The 12,466-nt window shown below is 55.4% G+C and overlaps 6 non-coding genes across 6 annotated transcripts; 2 read left to right on the top strand and 4 right to left on the bottom strand.

Annotated features, from left to right (window-relative positions):
• Positions 1-193: 193 nt before the first annotated feature.
• TRNAN-GUU lies at positions 194-267 on the bottom strand. Its single transcript has one exon. It is a non-coding gene; the product is annotated as a tRNA-Asn (tRNA).
• A 2,369-nt stretch (positions 268-2,636) lies between these two features.
• On the bottom strand, positions 2,637-2,710 carry TRNAN-GUU. Its single transcript has one exon. It is a non-coding gene; the product is annotated as a tRNA-Asn (tRNA).
• Positions 2,711-4,267: 1,557 nt separating this feature from the next.
• TRNAM-CAU lies at positions 4,268-4,339 on the top strand. Its single transcript has one exon. It is a non-coding gene; the product is annotated as a tRNA-Met (tRNA).
• Positions 4,340-5,099: 760 nt separating this feature from the next.
• On the bottom strand, positions 5,100-5,176 carry TRNAN-GUU. The gene has a single exon. It is a non-coding gene; the product is annotated as a tRNA-Asn (tRNA).
• Positions 5,177-6,731: 1,555 nt separating this feature from the next.
• On the top strand, positions 6,732-6,803 carry TRNAM-CAU. Its single transcript has one exon. It is a non-coding gene; the product is annotated as a tRNA-Met (tRNA).
• Positions 6,804-10,005: 3,202 nt separating this feature from the next.
• Positions 10,006-10,079, bottom strand: TRNAN-GUU. Its single transcript has one exon. It is a non-coding gene; the product is annotated as a tRNA-Asn (tRNA).
• Positions 10,080-12,466: the final 2,387 nt, after the last annotated feature.

The raw sequence follows: 12,466 nt of genomic DNA, 5'->3' as shown, positions 1-12,466 counted from the left end.
CTGAAAGTTTTTGTGCTCGGCTTTGAGGATTAAGCCTGAGCCTCCGGCATGGCTGCTGGCAGATGGGTTTCTGAATGGCATCCAGCCTGCTCTTTGGACCACCGGCTGAAAGCACTGAGGCAGCAAAATGGGACCTTTGAGGCTCCCCCCCCACAGGCCTCAGGGAAGCAAGGAAGTAGCATGGGCTTAGCGTCGTCCCTGGGTGGGCTCGAACCACCATCCTTTCGGTTAACAGCCGAACGCGCTGACCCATTGCGCCACAGAGACATGGACGGGCAAGGCTGTATTGAGCACAAAAGCTGGGAATCAGCTCAGGGCATACGGTATAGCACATGCATGCAGTGGTTGGCCAAGCAACAGCAAGGAACTGGACTGCTATGGAGGGAAAGTTCTTTGGGAAGGAACCGAAAAGAGCACTGGGGCTGTGGTACAGCGCTATACACTTTCTTTGGCCTGTTTTGCTGGAAAAGTTAGCAGAGTGAGATTGTTAGTCACAGGTCAGTGGGTGGGTTTCTGCAAAGCCTGGCCTCGGGGACGGGGGCACACCACTCCCGTGGCACATGCACCACCTCTGCAACTAACGTTTGCTACCTCACTCCCTCACAACACACCTTTTACCTTTCAGGGCTAAAATACACCGTGAAAGAGATCTAACGGCATAAGCTTAGGGTGATCAACTGCAGCACTCACAACAATTTGAAGAGATTCAAAACCACCTCTGCCTCTGTCTTTCCACAGCAGGGACAGCAGAAAGGACATCAGCAGCACCTGCAAGAGGCCAACAAACATCCATTTCTACCTCCCTCCACGTGCTGCCGTTAGGAACCCATACCCCTAAATGGTGAGTACTTTTCAGGCGAGGGTGACGCTCTCAGGCCTCAAATGCCAGGTACAGTTACTCTGTCCTTGATCCAAAATCAACAGGAAAATACACTGGATTACTCCTGCCCCAATAACAAAGAGACTGGGAACCCGCAGCTGAAATGACCGTTTGGACAAGCACTCCCATCATGCAATCCGGGGTGGGTGTAACCATGCAAATGACATCAGCCCCAAAAGGCCTTGACGACAGATCACCAACAGATGGCAGGGTAGACTTCATACTGACCCTGCTTCAACTAGATTGTGGCAAAGATTCCCAAACACCGAACGTTAAAACTCACCTAACGCGGGTCAATCCATCCTCATCGTCGTAGCCGCTCGTTATACTCCACACCCGAACGTAGCCCTCATATGGACAACATACCCTCCTAACTCAGTGTCTGTACGTTAACCTTTACCCCAGTCAGGGCTATTGCAGATTATGTATTCCTTACGCCACCCCATTTTAAACCGAACTTTGTACCCTTGGGTAAGCTGTACGTTGTTCCCTGAGCACCAGAAACTTCTACGCGAAACTCTGTACCGTACACTTTTTTCTTTGAACCTCATCTTAATAAAATGCTGACTTTTGTTCGAGATCGGCTCCTCTTGCAAGGCGTGTGCGTTCGCGCGCGTTTTAGTCTGCTAATACGGCGGGGCGATTGAGCCAGAGGTGCTTGCCTGCTGCAGACACGGATCCAAGGCTGAACCTCGTCCCCACAAGCGTAACTGAAAACAGTTTAAGAAGTGCTCCTGTCTCCGGCACTCAGCTACCCAGCTCCCAATGGGGTCCAAACCCCAACTAGATCCTTTTACCCTGTAGAAGCTAGCTGTAAAATCCTGTGACCAGGCAGCTGCCTAGCAGCCTGCGCATCTGACTGCAAGACCGAGGGCGTGTAAGGCACTAATCCGGATAGTGGCAGCTAGGTGGCAGGGGGGAGAGTGTGAAGAAACAGCAGAGTGGCGCAGCGGGAGCATGCTGGGCCCATAACCCAGAGGTCGATGGATCGAAACCATCCTCTGCTACGCGTGCGCTTGTTTCTTTTCCCTCTGGGCCTTCAAGCGAGCCGGTGACCAGCAGAGCCCCAAGAGCCTAGGCCATGAGGCAAGAGATGGCTGAGGCAAAGCGGCGGCCTGCCAGGAGCTCCTGGCACCTCTGGCTGCCTGGGCTGAAGGCAAGAGGCAGGCCTGGGTGTGGCGAGGGCCTCCTGTCCTGGAATGAGGCTGCAGTGCTTCCTGGTCCCCTTTTCCCACCCACACCGGCAGGCGGCTGCGGGAGAACACGAGGAGGCTCTCGGGCACTGGGCAGCGCTGTGTGTGTGGCTGTCACGGAAAGAGCCCAGGCTCCCAACTCGACCTGCCATTGACTCGCGTGGCTCTGCGCGCCGTCAGCCGGGGCGGGGCAGGCCAGGCCGCGGACGTGACTCAGGCTTGGGCCGCATGGCCGCGCTTTCCTGACGAGGCATGAGGCAGGCCAAGAGCTTGCACAGCGTACAGGAAGTGGGAGGCGTCTTTGAGCCGGCCTGTCTCCTTCGCTTCTCCCTTGCCGCTTGGGCGGAGGCGGGAAGGGAGCGAAACGTTCCCGGCTGAAAGTTTTTGTGCTCGGCTTTGAGGATTAAGCCTGAGCCTCCGGCATGGCTGCTGGCAGATGGGTTTCTGAATGGCATCCAGCCTGCTCTTTGGACCACCGGCTGAAAGCACTGAGGCAGCAAAATGGGACTGTTGAGGCTCCCCACAGGCCTCAGGGAAGCAAGGAAGTAGCACGGGCTTAGCGTCGTCCCTGGGTGGGCTCGAACCACCATCCTTTCGGTTAACAGCCGAACGCGCTGACCCATTGCGCCACAGAGACATGGACGGGCAAGGCTGTATTGAGCACAAAAGCTGGGAATCAGCTCAGGGCATACGGTATAGCACATGCATGCAGTGGTTGGCCAAGCAACAGCAAGGAACTGGACTGCTATGGAGGGAAAGTTCTTTGGGAAGGAACCGAAAAGAGCACCGGGGCTGTGGTACAGCGCCGTGATACACTTTCTTTGGCCTGTTTTGCTGGAAAAGTTAGCAGAGTGAGATTGTTAGTCACAGGTCAGTGGGCGGGTTTATGCAAATCCTGGACTCTTGGACGGGGCACACAACTTCCGTGGCACATGCACCACCTCTGCAACTAACGTTTGCTACCTCACTCCCTCACAACACACCTTTACCTTTCAGGGCTAAAATACACCGTGAAAGAGATCTAACGGCATAAGCTTAGGGTGAGCAACTGCAGCACTCACAACAATTTGAAGAGATTCAAAACCACCTCTGCCTCTGTCTTTCCACAGCAGGGACAGCAGAAAGGACATCAGCAGCACCTGCAAGAGACCAACAAACATCCATTTCTACCTCCCTCCACGTGCTGCCGTTAGGAACCCATACCCCTAAATGGTGAGTACTTTTCAGGCGAGGGTGACGCGCTCAGGCCTCAAATGCCAGGTACAGTTACTCTGTCCTTGATCCAAAATCAACAGGAAAATACACTGGATTACTCCTGCCCCAATAACAAAGAGACTGGGAACCCGCAGCTGAAATGACCGTTTGGACAAGCACTCCCATCATGCAATCCGGGGTGGGTGTAACCATGCAAATGACATCAGCCCCAAAAGGCCTTGACGACAGATCACCAACAGATGGCAGGGTAGACTTCATACTGACCCTGCTTCAACTAGATTGTGGCAAAGATTCCCAAACACCGAACGTTAAAACTCACCTAACGCGGGTCAATCCATCCTCATCGTCGTAGCCGCTCGTTATACTCCACACCCGAACGTAGCCCTCATATGGACAACATACCCTCCTAACTCAGTGTCTGTACGTTAACCTTTTACCCCCAGTCAGGGCTATTGCAGATTATGTATTCCTTACGCCACCCCATTTTAAACCGAACTTTGTACCCCTTGGGTAAGCTGTACGTTGTTCCTGAGCACCAGAAACTTCTACGCCAAACTCTGTACCGTATACTTTTTTTCTTTGAACCTCATCTTAATAAAATGCTGACTTTTGTTCGAGATCCCGGCTCCTCTTTGCAAGGCGTGTGCGTCGCGCGCGTTTTAGTCTGCTAATACGGCGGGGCGATTGAGCCAGAGGTGCTTGCCTGCTGCAGACACGGATCCAAGGCTGAACCTCGTCCCCCACAAGCGTAACTGAAAACAGTTTAAGAAGTGCTCCCGTCTCCGGCACTCAGCTACCCAGCTCCCAATGGGGTCCAAACCCCAACTAGATCCTTTTTACCCTGTAGAAGCTAGCTGTAAAATCCTGTGACCAGGGCAGCTGCCTAGCAGCCTGCGCATCTGCCTGCCAGAGCGAGGGCGTGTAAGGCACTAATCCGGATAGTGGCAGCTAGGTGGCAGGGGGGAGAGTGTGAAGAAACAGCAGAGTGGCGCAGCGGGAGCGTGCTGGGCCCATAACCCAGAGGTCGATGGATCGAAACCATCCTCTGCTACGCGTGCGCTTGTTTCTTTTCCCTCTGGGCCTTCAAGCGAGCCGGTGACCAGCAGAGCCCCAAGAGCCTAGGCCATGAGGCAAGAGATGGCTGAGGCAAAGCGGCGGCCTGCCAGGGAGCTCCCTGGCACCTCTGGCTGCCTGGGCTGAAGGCAAGAGGCAGGCCTGGGTGTGGCGAGGGCCTCCTGTCCTGGAATGAGGCTGCAGTGCTTCCTGGTCCCCTTTTCCCACCCACACCGGCAGGCGGCTGCTGCGGGAGAACACGAGGAGGCTCTCGGGCGCTGGGCAGCGCTGTGTGTGTGGCTGTCACGGAAAGAGCCCAGGCTCCCGACTCGACCTGCCATTGACTCGCGTGGCTCTGCGCGCCGTCAGCCGGGGCGGGGCGGGCCAGGCCGCGGACGTGACTCAGGCTTGGGCCGCATGGCCGCGCTTTCCTGACGAGGCATGAGGCAGGCCAAGAGCTTTGCACAGCGTACAGGGAAGTGGGAGGGCGTCTTTGAGCCGGCCTGTCTCCTTCGCTTCTCCCTTGCCGCTGGGCGGAGGCGGGAAGGGAGCGAAACGTTCCCGGCTGAAAGTTTTTGTGCTCGGCTTTGAGGATTAAGCCTGAGCCTCCGGCATGGCTGCTGGCAGATGGGTTTCTGAATGGCATCCAGCCTGCTCTTTGGACCACCGGCTGAAAGCACTGAGGCAGCAAAATGGGACCGTTGAGGCTCCCCCCCCACAGGCCTCAGGGAAGCAAGGAAGTAGCATGGGCTTAGCGTCGTCCCTGGGTGGGCTCGAACCACCATCCTTTCGGTTAACAGCCGAACGCTGGGCTGACCCATTGCGCCACAGAGACATGGACGGGCAAGGCTGTATTGAGCACAAAAGCTGGGAATCAGCTCAGGGCATACGGTATAGCACATGCATGCAGTGGTTGGCCAAGCAACAGCAAGGAACTGACTGCTATGGAGGGAAAGTTCTTTGGGAAGGAACCGAAAAGAGCACCGGGGCTTTTGTACAGCGCTCGCATTCACTTTCTTTGGCCTGTTTTGCTGGAAAAGTTAGCAGAGTGAGATTGTTAGTCACATGTCAGTGGGTGGGTTTATGCAAATCCTGGACTCTTTGACGGTGGCACACAACTTCCGTGGCACATGCACCACCTCTGCAACTAACGTTTGCTACCTCACTCCCTCACAACACACCTTTACCTTTCAGGGCTAAAATACACCGTGAAAGAGATCTAACGGCATAAGCTTAGGGTGATCAACTGCAGCACTCACAACAATTTGAAGAGATTCAAAACCACCTCTGCCTCTGTCTTTCCACAGCAGGGACAGCAGAAAGGACATCAGCAGCACCTGCAAGAGGCCAACAAACATCCATTTCTACCTCCCTCCACGTGCTGCCGTTAGGAACCCATACCCCTAAATGGTGAGTACTTTTCAGGCGAGGGTGACGCTCTCAGGCCTCAAATGCCAGGTACAGTTACTCTGTCCTTGATCCAAAATCAACAGGAAAATACACTGGATTACTCCTGCCCCAATAACAAAGAGACTGGGGAACCCGCAGCAGCTGAAATGACCGTTTGGACAAGCACTCCCATCATGCAATCCGGGGTGGGTGTAACCATGCAAATGACATCAGCCCCAAAAGGCCTTGACGACAGATCACCAACAGATGGCAGGGTAGACTTCATACTGACCCTGCTTCAACTAGATTGTGGCAAAGATTCCCAAACACCGAACGTTAAAACTCACCTAACGCTGGTCAATCCATCCTCATCGTCGTAGCCGCCGTTATACTCCACACCCGAACGTAGCCCTCATATGGACAACATACCCTCCTAACTCAGTGTCTGTACGTTAACCTTTACCCCAGTCAGGCTATTGCAGATTATGTATTCCTTACGCCACCCCATTTTAAACTGAACTTTGTACCCTTGGGTAAGCTGTACGTTGTTCCCTGAGCACCAGAAACTTCTACGCGAAACTCTGTACCGTACACTTTTTTTTCTTTGAACCTCATCTTAATAAAATGCTGACTTTTGTTCGAGATCCGGCTCCTCTTTGCAAGGCGTGTGCGTTCGCGCGCTTTAGTCTGCTAATACGGCGGGGGCGATTGAGCCAGAGGTGCTTGCCTGCTGCAGACACGGATCCAAGGCTGAACCTCGTCCCCACAAGCGTAACTGAAAACAGTTTAAGAAGTGCTCCCGTCTCCGGCACTCAGCTACCCAGCTCCCAATGGGGTCCAAACCCCAACTAGATCCTTTTACCCTGTAGAAGCTAGCTGTAAAATCCTGTGACCAGGGCAGCTGCCTAGCAGCCTGCGCATCTGCCTGCCAGAGCGAGGGCGTGTAAGGCACTAATCCGGATAGTGGCAGCTAGGTGGCAGGGGGGAGAGTGTGAAGAAACAGCAGAGTGGCGCAGCGGGAGCGTGCTGGGCCCATAACCCAGAGGTCGATGGATCGAAACCATCCTCTGCTACGCGTGCGCTTGTTTCTTTTCCCTCTGGGCCTTCAAGCGAGCCGGTGACCAGCAGAGCCCCAAGAGCCTAGGCCATGAGGCAAGAGATGGCTGAGGCAAAGCGGCGGCCTGCCAGGAGCTCCTGGCACCTCTGGCTGCCTGGGCTGAAGGCAAGAGGCAGGCCTGGTGTGGCGAGGGCCTCCTGTCCTGGAATGAGGCTGCAGTGCTTCCTGGTCCCCTTTTCCCACCCACACCGGCAGGCGGCTGCTGCGGGAGAACACGAGGAGGCTCTCGGGCGCTGGGCAGCGCTGTGTGTGTGGCTGTCACGGAAAGAGCCCAGGCTCCCAACTCGACCTGCCATTGACTCGCGTGGCTCTGCGCGCCGTCAGCCGGGGCGGGGCGGGCCAGGCCGCGGACGTGACTCAGGCTTGGGCCGCATGGCCGCGCTTTCCTGACGAGGCATGAGGCAGGCCAAGAGCTTTGCACAGCGTACAGGGAAGTGGGAGGGAGGCGTCTTTGAGCCGGCCTGTCTCCTTCGCTTCTCCCTTGCCGCTTGGGCGGAGGAGGGAAGGGAGCGAAACGTTCCCGGCTGAAAGTTTTTGTGCTCGGCTTTGAGGATTAAGCCTGAGCCTCCGGCATGGCTGCTGGCAGATGGGTTTCTGAATGGCATCCAGCCTGCTCTTTGGACCACCGGCTGAAAGCACTGAGGCAGCAAATGGGACCTTGAGGCTCCCCACAGGCCTCAGGGAAGCAAGGAAGTAGCATGGGCTTAGCGTCGTCCCTGGGTGGGCTCGAACCACCATCCTTTCGGTTAACAGCCAACGCGCTGACCCATTGCGCCACGGAGACATGGACGGGCAAGGCTGTATTGAGCACAAAAGCTGGGAATCAGCTCAGGGCATACGGTATAGCACATGCATGCAGTGGTTGGCCAAGCAACAGCAAGGAACTGGACTGCTATGGAGGGAAAGTTCTTTGGGAAGGAACCGAAAAGAGCACCGGGGCTGTGGTACAGCGCTCGCAAACACTTTCTTTGGCCTGTTTTGCTGGAAAAGTTAGCAGAGTGAGATTGTTAGTCACAGGTCAGTGGGTGGGTTTATGCAAATCCTGGACTCTTAGACGGGGGCACACAACTTCCGTGGCACATGCACCACCTCTGCAACTAACGTTTGCTACCTCACTCCCTCACAACACACCTTTACCTTTCAGGGCTAAAATACACCGTGAAAGAGATCTAACGGCATAAGCTGAGGGTGAGCAACTGCAGCACTCACAACAATTTGAAGAGATTCAAAACCACCTTTGCCTCTGTCTTTCCACAGCAGGGACAGCAGAAAGGACATCAGCAGCACCTGCAAGAGGCCAACAAACATCCATTTCTACCTCCTCCACGTGCTGCCGTTAGGAACCCATACCCCTAAATGGTGAGTACTTTTCAGGCGAGGTGACGCTCTCAGGCCTCAAATGCCAGGTACAGTTACTCTGTCCTTGATCCAAAATCAACAGGAAAATACACTGGATTACTCCTGCCCCAATAACAAAGAGACTGGGGAACCCGCAGCAGCTGAAATGACCGTTTGGACAAGCACTCCCATCATGCAATCCGGGGTGGGTGTAACCATGCAAATGACATCAGCCCCAAAAGGCCTTGACGACAGATCACCAACAGATGGCAGGGGTAGACTTCATACTGACCCTGCTTCAACTAGATTGTGGCAAAGATTCCCAAACACCGAACGTTAAAACTCACCTAACGCTGGTCAATCCATCCTCATCGTCGTAGCCGCTCGTTATACTCCACACCCGAACGTAGCCCTCATATGGACAACATACCCTCCTAACTCAGTGTCTGCACGTTAACCTTTTACCCCAGTCAGGGCTATTGCAGATTATGTATTCCTTACGCCACCCCATTTTAAACTGAACTTTGTACCCTTGGGTAAGCTGTACGTTGTTCCCTGAGCACCAGAAACTTCTACGCGAAACTCTGTACTGTACACTTTTTTTCTTTGAACCTCATCTTAATAAAATGCTGACTTTTGTTCGAGATCCCGGCTCCTCTTGCAAGGCGTGTGCGTTGCGCCGCGCTTTAGTCTGCTAATACGGTGGGGGCGATTGAGCCAGAGGTGCTTGCCTGCTGCAGACACGGATCCAAGGCTGAACCTCGTCCCCACAAGCGTAACTGAAAACAGTTTAAGAAGTGCTCTGTCTCCGGCACTCAGCTACCCAGCTCCCAATGGGGTCCAAACCCCAACTAGATCCTTTTACCCTGTAGAAGCTAGCTGTAAAATCCTGTGACCAGGGCAGCTGCTCAGCAGCCTGCGCATCTGCCTGCCAGAGCGAGGGCGTGTAAGGCACTAATCCGGATAGTGGCAGCTAGGTGGCAGGGGGGAGTGTGAAGAAACAGCAGAGTGGCGCAGCAGGAGCGTGCTGGGCCTATAACCCAGAGGTCGATGGATCGAAACCATCCTCTGCTACGCGCGCGCTTGTTTCTTTCCTCTGGGCCTTCAAGCGAGCCGGTGACCAGCAGAGCCCCAAGAGCCTAGGCCATGAGGCAAGAGATGGCTGAGGCAAAGCGGCGGCCTGCCAGGAGCTCCCTGGCACCTCTGGCTGCCTGGGCTGAAGGCAAGAGGCAGGCCTGGGTGTGGCGAGGGCCTCCTGTCCTGGAATGAGGCTGCAGTGCTTCCTGGTCCCCTTTTCCCACCCACACCGCAGGCGGCTGCTGCGGAGAACACGAGGGAGGCTTCCGGGCGCTGGGCAGCGCTGTGTGTGTGGCTGTCACGGGAAAGAGCCCAGGCTCCCAACTCGACCTGCCATTGACTCGCGTGGCTCTGCGCGCCGTCAGCCGGGCGGGGCGGGCCAGGCATGGACGTGACTCAGGCTTGGGCCGCATGGCCGCTTTCCTGACGAGGCATGAGGCAGGCCAAGAGCTTTGCACAGCGTACAGGGAAGTGGAGGGAGGCGTCTTTGAGCCGGCCTGTCTCCTTCAAGCCTCCCTTGCCGCTGGGCGGAGGAGGGAAGGAGGAAACGTTCCCGGCTGAAAGTTTTTGTGCTCGGCTTTGAGGATTAAGCCTGAGCCTCCGGCATGGCTGCTGGCAGATGGGTTTGAATGGCATCCAGCCTGCTCTTGACCACCGGCTGAAAGCACTGAGGCAGCAAAATGGGACCTTTGAGGCTCCCCACAGGCCTCAGGGAAGCAAGGAAGTAGCATGGGCTTAGCGTGCGTCCCTGGGTGGGTTCGAACCACCATCCTTTCGGTTAACAGCCGAACGCGCTGACCCATTGCGCCACAGAGACATGGACGGGCAAGGCTGTATTGAGCACAAAAGCTGGGAATCAGCTCAGGGCATACGGTATAGCACATGCATGCAGTGGTTGGCCAAGCACCAGCAAGGAACTGACTGCTATGGAGGGAAAGTTCTTTGGGAAGGAACCGAAAAGAGCACCGGGGCTGTGGTACAGCGCTGCAAACACTTTCTTTGGCCTGTTTTGCTGGAAAAGTTAGCAGAGTGAGATTGTTAGTCACAGGTCAGTGGGTGGGTTTATGCAAATCCTGGACTCTTAGACGGGGGCACACAACTTCCGTGGACATGCACCACCTCTGCAACTAACGTTTGCTACCTCACTCCCTCACAACACACCTTTTACCTTTCAGGGCTAAATACACCGTGAAAGAGATCTAACGGCATAAGCTTAGGTGAGCAACTGCAGCACTCACAACAATTTGAAGAGATTCAAAACCACCTTTGCCTCTGTCTTTCCACAGCAGGGACAGCAGAAAGGACATCAGCAGCACCTGCAAGAGGCCAACAAACATCCATTTCTACCTCCTCCACGTGCTGCCGTTAGGAACCCATACCCCTAAATGGTGAGTACTTTTCAGGTGAGGGTGACGCTCTCAGGCCTCAAATACCAGGTACAGTTACTCTGTCCTTGATCCAAAATCAACAGGAAAATACACTGGATTACTCCTGCCCCAATAACAAAGAGACTGGGGAACCCGCAGCTGAAATGACCGTTTGAATGACACTCCCATCATGCAATCCGGGGTGGGTGTAACCATGCAAATGACATCAGCCCCAAAAGGCCTTGACGACAGATCACCAACAGATGGCAGGGTAGACTTCATACTGACCCTGCTTCAACTAGATTGTGGCAAAGATTCCCAAACACCGAACGTTAAAACTCATCTAACGCGGTCAATCCATCCTCATCGTCGTAGCCGCTCGTTATACTCCACACCCAGCGTAGCCCTCATATGGACAACATACCCTCCTAACTCAGTGTCTGTACGTTAACCTTTTACCCCCAGTCAGGGCTATTGCAGATTATGTATTCCTTACGCCACCCCATTTTAAACCGAACTTTGTACCCCTTGGGTAAGCTGTACGGTGTTCCCTGAGCACCAGAAACTTCTACCAAACTCTGTACCGGACACTTTTTTTTTCCTTGAACCTCATCTTAATAAAATGCTGACTTTTGTTCGAGATCCCGGCTCCTCTTTGCAAGGCGTGTGCGTTCGCGCCGCGTTTTAGTCTGCTAATACGGCGGGGGGCGATTGAGCCAGAGGTGCTTGCCTGCTGCAGACACGCGGATCCAAGGCTGAAACTCTCGTCCCCACAAGCGTAACTGAAAACAGTTTAAAGAAGTGCTCCCGTCTCCGCACTCAGCTACCTTAGCTCCCAATGGGGTCCAAACCCCAACTAGATCTCTTTACCCTGTAGAAGCTAGCTGTAAAATCCTGGCACCAGGGACAGCTGCTCTGGCCAGCCTGCGCATCTGCGTGCCAGAGCGAGGGCTGATGTAAGGCACTAATCCGGATAGTGGCAGATAGAGTGGCAGGGGGGAGAGTGTGAAGAACAGCAGAGTGGCGCAGTGTAGGGCGTGCTGGGCCCACCAACCCAGAGGTCGATGGATGAGAAACCATCCTCTGCTACGCGGGTGGCGCTTGTTTCTTTTCCTCTGGGCCTTCAAGCTGAGCGCGGTGACCAGCAGAGCCCCAAGAGCCTAGGCCATGAGGCAAGAGATGGCTGAGGCAAGCGGCGGCCTGCCAGGGAGCTCCTGGCACCTCTCTGGCTACTGGGCTGAAGGCAAGAGGCGAACCTGGGTGTGAAAGAGACTCCTGTCCTGGAATGAGGCTGCAGTGCTTCCTGGTCCCTTTTACACCCACACGGCAGGGCGGCTGCTGCGGGAGAACACGAGGGGAGGCTCGGGGCGCTGGGCAGCGCTGTGTGTGTAGCGGCTGTCCACGAGGAAAGAGCGGGCTCCCAACTCGACCTACCGGTAACTGTGGCTCGCGGCGCCGTCAGCCGAAGCCGAAGCCCGGGCCAGGCAGCGGGCGTGACTCAGCTTAGGCCGCGCATGGCGCTCCTGGCGAGGCATGAGGCGGGCCGGGGCTTTACTGGCGTGCAGGGAAGTGGGGCGTGGGCCGGCCTGTGTCCTTCGCTTCTCCCTTGCCGCTTGGCGGGGCGGGAAGAGGCGGCGTTCCCCGGCTGAAAGTTTTGTGCTCGGCTTTGAGATTAAGCCTGAGCCTCCCGGCATGGCTGCTGGCAGATGGGTTTCTGAATGGCATCCAGCCTGCTCTTTGGACCCTGACTGAAAGCACTGAGGCAGCAAAAATGGGACCTTTGAGCTCCCCACAGGCCTCAGGGAAGCAAAGGAAGTAGCATGGGCTTAAGCGTCGT

Source organism: Mauremys reevesii, linkage group 12, assembly GCF_016161935.1.
Source record: "Mauremys reevesii isolate NIE-2019 linkage group 12, ASM1616193v1, whole genome shotgun sequence".
Classification (NCBI taxonomy): domain Eukaryota; kingdom Metazoa; phylum Chordata; order Testudines; family Geoemydidae; genus Mauremys; species Mauremys reevesii.
This window is presented reverse-complemented; position numbering and strand designations above follow the sequence as displayed.